The sequence below is a fragment of the Halichoerus grypus genome, chromosome 2 (assembly GCF_964656455.1).
Source record: "Halichoerus grypus chromosome 2, mHalGry1.hap1.1, whole genome shotgun sequence".
Classification (NCBI taxonomy): Eukaryota; Metazoa; Chordata; class Mammalia; order Carnivora; family Phocidae; genus Halichoerus; species Halichoerus grypus.
Window position 1 is genome coordinate 138492143 of NC_135713.1, and position 10642 is coordinate 138502784.

Consider the following 10642-nt stretch of genomic DNA (forward strand, 5'->3'; position numbering starts at 1 on the left):
AGTTCCATCCCATTCACCCTTGTTTGTCAATCACTAGTTCTGCTGGGGGAGAAGACATTTCAGGCAGTGATGCAAAAGAGAGTCTTTTACACAAGAGATACTATTACTTGTCTTTTGGGTACTCTACTCTTCAGAATTGAGCATCCAAGTTAAATGAGACTTGCTGGTTCCCTTCCCTGAGTGAGCAGCAATGACAGGACTTGTTGACTTGATGACAAGGGGGTGTGTAACCATAGAGCATCAACTGTTGGGTGGGGAAGCTGGCAGGGTAGATGGGAGAGACGAGAAATAAGAGAGGTTGTCAGGCATCTGTGTGACATAGGCCATGCGTAAACATATTTCCACTGCCCGAGGATGGCAAGAGTGTCCATGATTGACAGAAGAGTGGGTCTTCCAGGTGTTAGAATGAGCCAGCTTATCTGTGCAGATAGGAATAATGCAGGGCCACATCTGGATAATACTGTTCTCGCCATAGGTGTCTAAATAAAATTTTCCTTGCTGAGTTTGCAAGAGACAGCTACTCCTCCCCATACATTTGAGTTTATTATTCGGAAATGACCATGGAGCACTTGAACATTTAATTGTGTGCCAATAATGTTCAATTCTCTTTCTTTCTCTCTCTCTTTCTCATGCACATATAGACACACCCATACATACATACACACATACACACGTGTGAATATCACACACATATTTTGAACCCAATTATAATGTTGCTAGTTCCTAAAAGCAGTGTCTATAAGAAACTTATATGAGAAATTATATATATATAGTATATATATTATATATTATATAAGAGATTATCCTTTAGTTTATTAGCATTATTAGTTACCCTAGTAAGAGCAGGCAGAAAGAAAAAAAAAACATGGCTTCACAATTTTCTTAATAAGGTGGAGGTGAGAGGGGGGAGAAGCTGTGGGTATTTTACTCAGCAAAGTGATCATTGTGCTAGCCAGAAACCATTGTGCTAGTCACACTGAACCATGATACATTCCAAAGGGACTGAAACGTTTTCGTGAATGACAACTTATTCTTAAATATTTTTTTCCTTGAATTTTTATAATCATGGTACCAAGAGAGTAGACATAATTAAGGTTGAAATGAGATTTCTATTAGGAAACTGATGGCTGAGATTTAATATTTATCCTAGTTATATGGCATGAAACTCTATCATATCCCAAGTCCCTTAGGGTTGCTTCAGATTTTTCCATAATAAAATTTGACTCTTGTTTTCATGCCATTTAAAAAAAAATTATTATTTTGGCATGAAAGACATTTGTTAGCACATAATTCAGAGTTTATTTGGAAAAGTATAGCTGGACTAATTTACAAAGTTATTGAAATTCTTATTTTGTCCATCACTTTATTAAGACAAGTAACATGTGGAAGCATTTTTAGATTTGTATACTGTGGTATTTTGAACAGTTTAGCAGTTTTCTTATAATAGAAACAAATACTTTCACCTTCATATGTAGTCATCCAACCTCCTCCACCCAGTTTTTCGTTCCTTCTCTGCTACCCTCCAATCCAAGGAGCTGAATTTAAAAAATTGCAGTTGGGCAGACAGCTGGTCTTTGTAGAAGATTTAACACTTTGGGTATTTTGAATACAGTTTTGTAGCTGCTGGAAACTGAAATATAAATAAAACGAAAAAAAATGTGAGAGAGAAAAATACCCATAGCTAAGCCAGTTCTTTAAGGATTCTTTTTGAAGTGAAGACATGCTTTTCCTCTTGGTTTTATGGCACAAACCTGGAATACCATTCATGAATCATATCAAACTGATAGAGTTCAACTATGAGAAGGTATAGGTGATAAGATATGATCAGTAGAGAACCCACTGTGTATTATAACTCAGTGGGAACATCTTGTGAATGTTTTTAACATTTCTGTTGTTAAGAATTTCAATAGTAAATTCCATACAAATTTTAGGATTGTTTGTTCCAGCTCTGTGAAAAATGTCGATGGTATTTTGATACATATTGCACTGAATGTGTAGGCTGGGACAAGCAATCCTAAAATTTGTATGGAATCTGAAAGACCCCAAATCACCAGGGGAATGTTGAAAAAGAAAACCAAAGCTGGGGGCATCACACTGCCTGACTTCAATCTATATTACAAAGCTGTGATCATTAAGACAGCATGGTACTGGCACAAAAACAGACACATAGATCAATGGAACATAATAGAGAGCCCAGAAATGGACCCTCAACTCTGTGGTCAACTAAACTTCGACAAAGCAGGAAAGAATATCCAATGGAAAAAAGACAGTCTCTTCAATAAATGGTGCTGGGAAAATTGGACAGCCACACGCAGAAAAATGAAACTGGACCATTCTCTCACACCATACACAAAGATAAACTCAAAATGGATGAAAGATCTAAATGTGAGACAGGAATCCATCAAAATCCTAGAGGAGAACACAGGCAGGAACCTGTTCAACCTTGGACAAAGCAACTTTTTGCAAGACACATCCCTAAAGGCAAGGGAAACAAAAGCAAAAATGAACTATTGGAACTTCATCAAGATAAAAAGCTTTTGCACAGAAAAGGATACAGTCAACAAAACCAAAAGACAATTGACAATGGGAGAAGATATTTACAAATGACATTACAGATAAAGGGCTGGTATCCAAGATCTATAAAGAACTTCTCAAACTCAACACCCAAAAAACAAATAATCCAGTCACAACATGGGCAGAAGACATGAACAGACATTTCTCCAAAGAAGACATCCAAATGGCCAATAGACACATGAAAAAATGTTCCACATAAATTGCCATCAGGGAAACACAAATCAAAACCACAGTGAAATGCCACCTTACACCAGTCAGAATGGCTAAAATTAACAAGACAACAAACAACAAATGTTGGTGAGGATGTGGAGAAAGGGGAACCCTCTTACACTGTTGGTGAGAATGCAAGTTGGTACAGCCACTCTGGAAAACAGTATGGAGATTCCTCAAGATGTTAAAAATAAAGCTACCTTACGACCCAGCAATTGCACTACTGGGTATTTACCCCAAGATACAGATGTAGTGAAAAGAAGGGGCACCTGCACCCCAATGTTCATAGCAGCAATGTCCACAACAGCCAAACTGTGGAAGGAGCCGAGATGTCCTTCAACAGTAAATGGATAAAGAAGATGTGATTCATATAAGCAATGGAAAATTACTCAGCCATCAGAAAGGATGAGTATCTACCATTTACACTGACATGAATGGAACTGGAGGGTGTTATGCTAAGTGAAACAAGTCAATCAGAGAAACACAATTATCATAGGGTTTCACTTATATGTGGAACATAAGGAATAGTGCAGAGGACAATAGGGGAAAGGAGGGAAAACTGAATGGGAAGAAATCATTGAGGGAGACAGACCATATGAGACTCTTGACTCCAGGAAACAAACTGAAGGTTGTGGTAAAGGAGGGGGATGGGGTAACTGGGAGATGGGAATTAAAGATGGCACATGATATGATGAGCACTGTATGTTATATTCAACTAATGAATCATTGAACATTATATCAAAAACTAATGATGTACTGTACCTTGGCTAACTGAATTTAAATAAAAAAGGATTGCTTTATAAGAACACAATTTAAAGTAAAAAAAAAAAAAAAAAGGATTTCAATAGTAAATGGTTCAGAGTTGACTTAGGATGTACTTTTACCAAAGATAGAGCAGTAGAAACAAGCAGACTCATGAAGTATCATCCCACAAATGTACAGAATAATAAAATCAGCAAAATTCTGGTAACCCAAGCTTCTACCTTGACCCAAAACTTCTGCCAATCAAGTCTCCACTGTTTAAGTTAAATGTGGCCCTGATGTCTGAGTCTGGAATTGAGAATTGATTTTCCCATAGAAAAATTAACAAAACAGGAAACAACAAATGTTGGCGAGGATGTGAAGAAAAGGGAACCCTCTTATACTGTTGGTGGGAATGCGAGTTGGTACAGCCACTCTGGAAAACAGTATGGAGATTCTTCAAGATGTTAAAAATAGAGCTACCCTACGACCCAGCAATTTTTCTACTGGGTATTTACCCCAAAGATACAGATGTAGTAAAAAGAAGGAGCACATGCACCCCAATATTCATAGCAGCAATATCCACAACAGCCAAACTGTGGAAGGAGCTGACATGCCCTTCAACAGATGTATGGATAAAGAAGATGTGGTACATATACACAATGGAATATTATTCAGCCATCAGAAATAATGAATACTCACCATTTGCAACAACATGGATGGAGCTGGAGGGGGTTATGTTAAGTGAAGTAAGTCCACTCACATGTGGAACATAAGCAATAGCACGGAGGACCATAGGGGAGGGGAGGGAAATCCAAAGGGGGAGAAATCAGAGAGGGAGATGAACCATGAGAGACTATGGACCCAGAGAAACAATCCGGGGGTTTCAGAGGGGAGGAGGGTGGGAGGAGGGACTAACAGGGTGATGGGTATTGAGGAGGGCACGTGCTGTGATGAGCACTGGGTATTATACTTAACTAATGAATCATTGAACACTACATCAAAAACTAATTATGTACTATACAGTGGTTAACTGAACATAATAAAAAAAATTTAAAAAACTGTAAAATGTGATGGGTAGCTTTCACAGAGTTAGCACAATTAATATATTAATTTAAGGGTATATGAGCAAAAGTTTAATTATAACTGGCATTAATTGAATATATCAGACAGTTTTTTAAGTACTTTATGTGGACTTTACCATTAAGCATTTGCAGTAGTGCTATAAGGAAGGTAATACTATTATCCCAATTATATAGTTGAAGAAATCAATAGAACAAGAAGTTAAGTAACCCATCCAAGTTTATGCCATTTGCAAGAGGGAGAGACAGACTGTAATGCCAAGCAGGTTAATTCCAAAGGCCAATCTTGAATAGGTACTATACCATCACCATGAGTTACAGAGGCTTTTCTTGGTGTTTTTCTGGGTACATATCATTTATTCATGACATTGTTTCTGTGGGAAAATATTTTTTGAAATTTTTGTGAAAAGCCCATATGTTAGAGCAGTAAGAGAGACGTATATTGCTAAGTGATTATTTGGAATTATACTGAGTAAGCATGCAGAAAAGTGGATTGTCAACTTTCTTGGAACTCGTCAGTGTCATGATCAGTGGTTTCTCTTAGATCTACCCATGCACTGTCTTGTCTAATAAATGGAGTGGTTGTCAGTCCTTATGAGTTTTATCCAATTGCTTATTCCTGTTGCCAGAGAAGAGCCAGTCTGTATTGCTGTGTTTATTTAGGCTGCACTATTTTCAAGGAATATCTGGAAAGTGAGAAGCATGGCATAGTGGTTACCACCACAGGTTATTGAGCTAGATTCTCTTGGTTTAAACCCTGCGTTTCCTAGTTACTAGCCATGTGATTTAGGGCAAGCTGGTTAACCTCTCTATGCCTGTTTCTTTATCTGTCCATGGGATCATTTGTAGTTCATTAGTCAATAGTAGCTCATATTGATAGGATTTTTAGGATTAAATAAGATGCTATTTTTTAAAGCATCTTAGACCAGTGCCTGGTTCATAGAAAGCAAAATATTGTTTGTTTAAAACAGACTTATTTTGATAACATTTAACACCAGTTTGTTATAAAAAGTTCTCAGCTGGGACACCTGGGTGGCTCAGTCGGTAAGCATCCAACTCTTGGTTTCAGCTGGGGTCATGATCTCAGTGTAGTGAAATTGAGCCCTGTGTTGGGCTCCATGCTCGGTATGGAGTCTGCTTGTCCCTCTCTCTCCCCCTCTGTTCCTCCACCTTCTCACTTACTCTCTCTCTCTAAAATAGATAAATAAATAAAATCTTAAAAAAAAGCTCTCAGCTAATAAAGAACAGAACATCCATAAAATGTAAAAGGATGAGTACAAAAAAACAGCTGAAATCATACTTAATGGTGAAACAGTGATTTTCTCCCTAAGTCTGAGAATAGTACAAGTATATAAACTCTTGTTGTTTCTACTTAAAATTATAGCCAGTAAGAAAATAAATAAAATGTATCCAGTTTGGAAAGGATGAAGTAAAACTATTTGTAGATGAGATAGTCATACATGAAGAAAATCCAAAAAAAGACTACCCAACGCTGCTAAAACTAGTAAATGAATTTAGCAAATTTGTAAGACTTAAGGGTAATAACTTATTATAAAGCTACACCAAGCATTGCTGTATTAATAATGCTACAGTAATAATGCTAGCATAAGGCTAGTCTTATAGACCAAAGGAATAGAATTGAGAGTCCAGAAATAAATCTTCACATTTATGGTCAATTGATTTTTAACAAGAGAACCAAGAAAATTCAATAGAGAAAATAGTCTTTTCAACAGATGGTGCTGAGACATTGCATATCCAAATGCAAAAGAATGAAGTTGGGCCCCTACCTCACATCATACATCAAAATTAATTCCAAATGGATCAAAGACCTAAATATGAGAGTTAAAACTCTAAAAGTCTTAGAGGAAAATACAGGCATAAATATTTATGACCTTGTATAAGGTAACAGTTTCTTAGATATGGCAAGAGCCCATGCAACCAAAGAAAAAAAATAAATAATTTCGACATCACCAAAGTGAAAAGCTTTGAGGATTCAAGGGTCACCATCAAGAAAGTAAAATTACACTTCACAGAATGGGAGAAAACTTTTGCAAATCATATATCTGATAAGGGTCTAGTATCCCGAATATATGAACAACTCCTATAACTCAATACTAAAGAGAAATAACCCAATTTAAAAAATGGGCAAAAGATCTTAATAGTTTTTTTCCAAAGAAGCAGTATAAATGGCAATAAGTACGTAAATATATTCTCAACATCATTAGCTCTGAGGGAATTGCAAATCAAAACCACAGTGAGATTCCACTTCACAACCACTAGAATGACTATTAAAAAAAAAAAACAAAAGACAGTGACATATTTTGGCCAGAATATGGATGAATCAGAGTCCTCGTAAACTGTTGGTGGGAATGTCAAGTGGTGCAGTGACTGAAAAGGTTGAACATAGAGTTATCATGTGACCTAGCAATTCTAGGTATATGACGAAACGAACAAGCAAACAAAAAAACATCTATTTACCCCAAAACTATGGATGTTCAGAGTGCCATTATTCATATCCATAAAGTGGAAATAATCCAAATATACAGTTGATGAATCGAAAAACAAAGTGTGCCATATCCATACAAGGAAATATTATTCAGCAATAAAAAGCAATGAAGTACTCATACAAGCCACAATATGGGTGAATCTTGGAAACATAAGGCTATGTAAAAGAAAGCTGTTACAAGAGACTACATACTATATGTTTTCATTGAAATGAAATGTCCAGAATAAATTATGATAGTAGACCACATTTTTACTATCTACAGGTAAATAGGAACAAAATAACACTTGCAATCATATCAAAAACATCATATACTTAGAGATGTATTTAATCAAATACATGCAAAACCTGTCCTCAGAAAACCATGAAATGGTGCTGAAAGAAATTTAAGATCTAAAAATAAAATAAAAAAAAAAGAAAGAATATGCCATGTTTCTTAATCAGAGGACTCAGTCTTATTGAAATGCCAGTTCTTCCCAAATCAATGTATAGATTTGACTCAACATCAAACACAATAGCGCTGTACTTTGTTTTGGTAGAAATTGACAAACCAATTCTAAAATGTGTATGAAATAATATTTAATATTCAAAGCAGCTTTGAAGAAGAACTAGGACAGAGCACTTACACTACTGATTAAAGGAATTACTATAAAGCTGTGATAATCAAGACAGTGTGACACTGGCCTAAGGATTGACATAGATCATCAGAATGGAATAGGGAGTCCAGAGATAGACCCAGACATATCAGTCAATTGATTTTCAAAAACAGTGCTGAGATAAATTAGTGGGGAAGGAATGGTGTTTTCAGTGACTGGTCCTGGACCAGAGGTGTAAATGTATGGAAAGTAATGTACTTTGACCTGTGCCTCACAGTATGCCAAAAACAAACACAAAATGGATAGTATACCGAAACATGAAATCCAAACTATAAAACTCCGAGAGGGAAGCAAAAAAAAAAAAAAAAAAAAAAATCATAACAACATTGTGAGAGGCAAAAAAGTCTTAGGACACAAAAAGCACTAACTATAAAGGAAAAATGATAAACTTAAAACTTGTGCTCTTGAAAAGCCATAGATTAGAAAACAAAAAGGTAAAACATAGACTGGGAAAAATACTCATAATGCATATTGGACGAAAAGCATATCTAGAATATATACAAAAGCTCTTAAAACTCAATAGTAAAAATAAATCAATCCAATTTTTGAAAAATGAGCCACAGATTTTAGCACACTCTTCACAAGATATACCATTATGTTGACTAATGGTAAGTCCAAGAAAAGATGTTCAATATCAACAGTGATTAGGGAACTGCAAATTAAAACCACAGCTAGCTACTCTACATCCTCTAGAATGGCCCAAATTAAAAAGATCACCAATACCATGTCTTAGTAAAGATGGGGAGTCACCAAAGCTCTTCCACATTGCAGGGAGACGTTAAAATGTACATTCCTTTTGGAACACTGGCAATTTATTTTAATGTTAAATGTATACTTATCATTAGGACTCAGAAATTCTACTCCTAGTTATTTATTAAAGATAAATGAAAATATATGTCCACAAAAGAACTATATATGGCCATAAGTGTTCATGGCAGCTTGATTCAAATGGACAAAAACTTCACATAACCCAAATGTCCGCCAACAGGTGATTGGATAAACAAAATACGGTAAATATATGAAAAAGAATACAACTCTTCAATAAAAAGAAATAAAATGCTGGTATCTATAAGAATTACAGGTAGATATATCTCAGAACCATTATGCTGAGTATAAAAAGTCAGACAGGAGGAGGGCAAGCTCAATGACTGCGTATGCATGCTGAGCTAGAATGGGCAAAAAGCAAATCAGTGCATGATTGCCAGCAGGCAGGTGTAAGGGGGGGGCGGTGACTGAAAAAGACCCCACGGGCACTTTCAGAGAAGTTGGAAATACCTCTTCTTTTGCTTGGAATGTTATTTAGGTGGGCATATATATCTGTCCAAATTCATGAAAGGCATGCTTAAAATTGGTACTTTTTCAATCTGTAAAAGTAGACTTTAATAAAGTTGATTTAAAAACTAAGCCAAGGCACACAAAGAAACAATGAAAAGGCTTATAATCTGTGAGAGCAGGAATTGCTATATCTGGATTTAGAATACAGCTTTTAAAATCCTCTTATTTAATATTTCAGGAGACTCAGGCCTGGAGATGTATTTTAAGATGTTTATTAAAGTCAACCTAGCTGGTCAGGGGCAGACGCCACACTAGAACTGAATTCTCCTGACACTTTCCATTGCTTGGTAGAAAATCCAGAGGATATGGCTAGGTTGTAGTTCAGACAGTATTTCCTTAAGACCTAAGTGTTATGGTGGGGGGAGCGGGGATCAAAGTAGAATTAGAGTTTCTTTCCATAAGAATTAATTTAATTCAGCCTTTGTTTTGGTGTTATGATATAGTTTATAAACCGACGGTATCAGACAAATGTCTACAACAGTTTTATAACTAAAGCTCCTTAAAAGATAGGATGCTTTCCTGTTTTAGAGGATGATTTTCTTTGACATATGTATATAATTAGCCCCCCAGTTCTCAAAATATTTATAAGCTCTTTCTAATTTGATCTCATCCAAAAATAAGACAATTTAAATTTTAGAAGCAGGAAGTAAGAATAAATATGCCTGCAGGGTGTGTTTAGTGAAAAGGAGAAAGCAAAGGAGGGAAGAAAGGGGGGAGGGGAAGAAAGAAAATCAAGTTTTTCTTAGTTCATTGCACTTCCTAAAATACACCAAAATAAGCATGCATTATTTATAATTTAAGGAGATGAATTAATATATTGAGAGGAAATAAGATAGCATGGCTGATGGAGCTGAAAACTAGAAGATGGTTGAAAATGCCTTTTTGCCCTGAATGACGATCTGGTTTCAGGACATCGGGTGGAATTAATAAGGTTGCTACCAATGACCACAGTCTTGTCCTAGCGCATTTTCACTGGATTCCTACCTGCTCGCAGGGATGTGCTGAACAGGAGGCAGAAGAGGAAACAAAGCCACGATAAAGAAGACAGTGTGTTTCAAACTCTGCTTCTGTTCTCCGCCTCACTACACTGGCCCAAGGCACTATGTGCACATAGCTTATAAGAAAACCAGGGACCCACTACCAGGAGCAGAACAGTACTGTTTGTGGGTAGTATCTATCCTCGGGGAAAAGAAGTGGTGTGGCCCACTGAGGTAGCTTCTATCCTACAACGTTTGGAAATTACTGATTGAATACGTGATCACTGGCCAAAAATCTGTTTATATAAACTCTATAGTAAATTCTCTGTGACTGTGAAAGTCTCGAATGTTTCTGCCCACGTTCCCTGGGGAAGTCAGGCTGAATAATATTTTTATTTGCTTTACTCGTTGTAAAATACATCTAGAACTAGGGCAGATCATGATCTATAGTGTAAGTGGCATTTTTGAAAAACAAACAAAAAAATCTCTGGAACATAAGCTTTGTTTTTCACTGTATCTTTCATAGAGTTAGGGAACAAATTAGGATTGTAAGATGGAGGGAAG

At 36.3% G+C, this 10642-nt stretch overlaps 1 long non-coding RNA gene across 1 annotated transcript in view; it reads right to left on the minus strand.

The window, feature by feature from the left end:
- Positions 1 to 10161, minus strand: part of LOC144380989 (uncharacterized) — a 144632-nt gene extending 134471 nt beyond the window's left edge. The window contains exon 1 of the long non-coding RNA XR_013445379.1: positions 10086 to 10161. This is a non-coding gene — a long non-coding RNA (uncharacterized LOC144380989). The remainder of the gene's footprint in view (positions 1 to 10085) is intronic.
- Between the last annotated feature and the right edge of the window lie 481 nt (positions 10162 to 10642).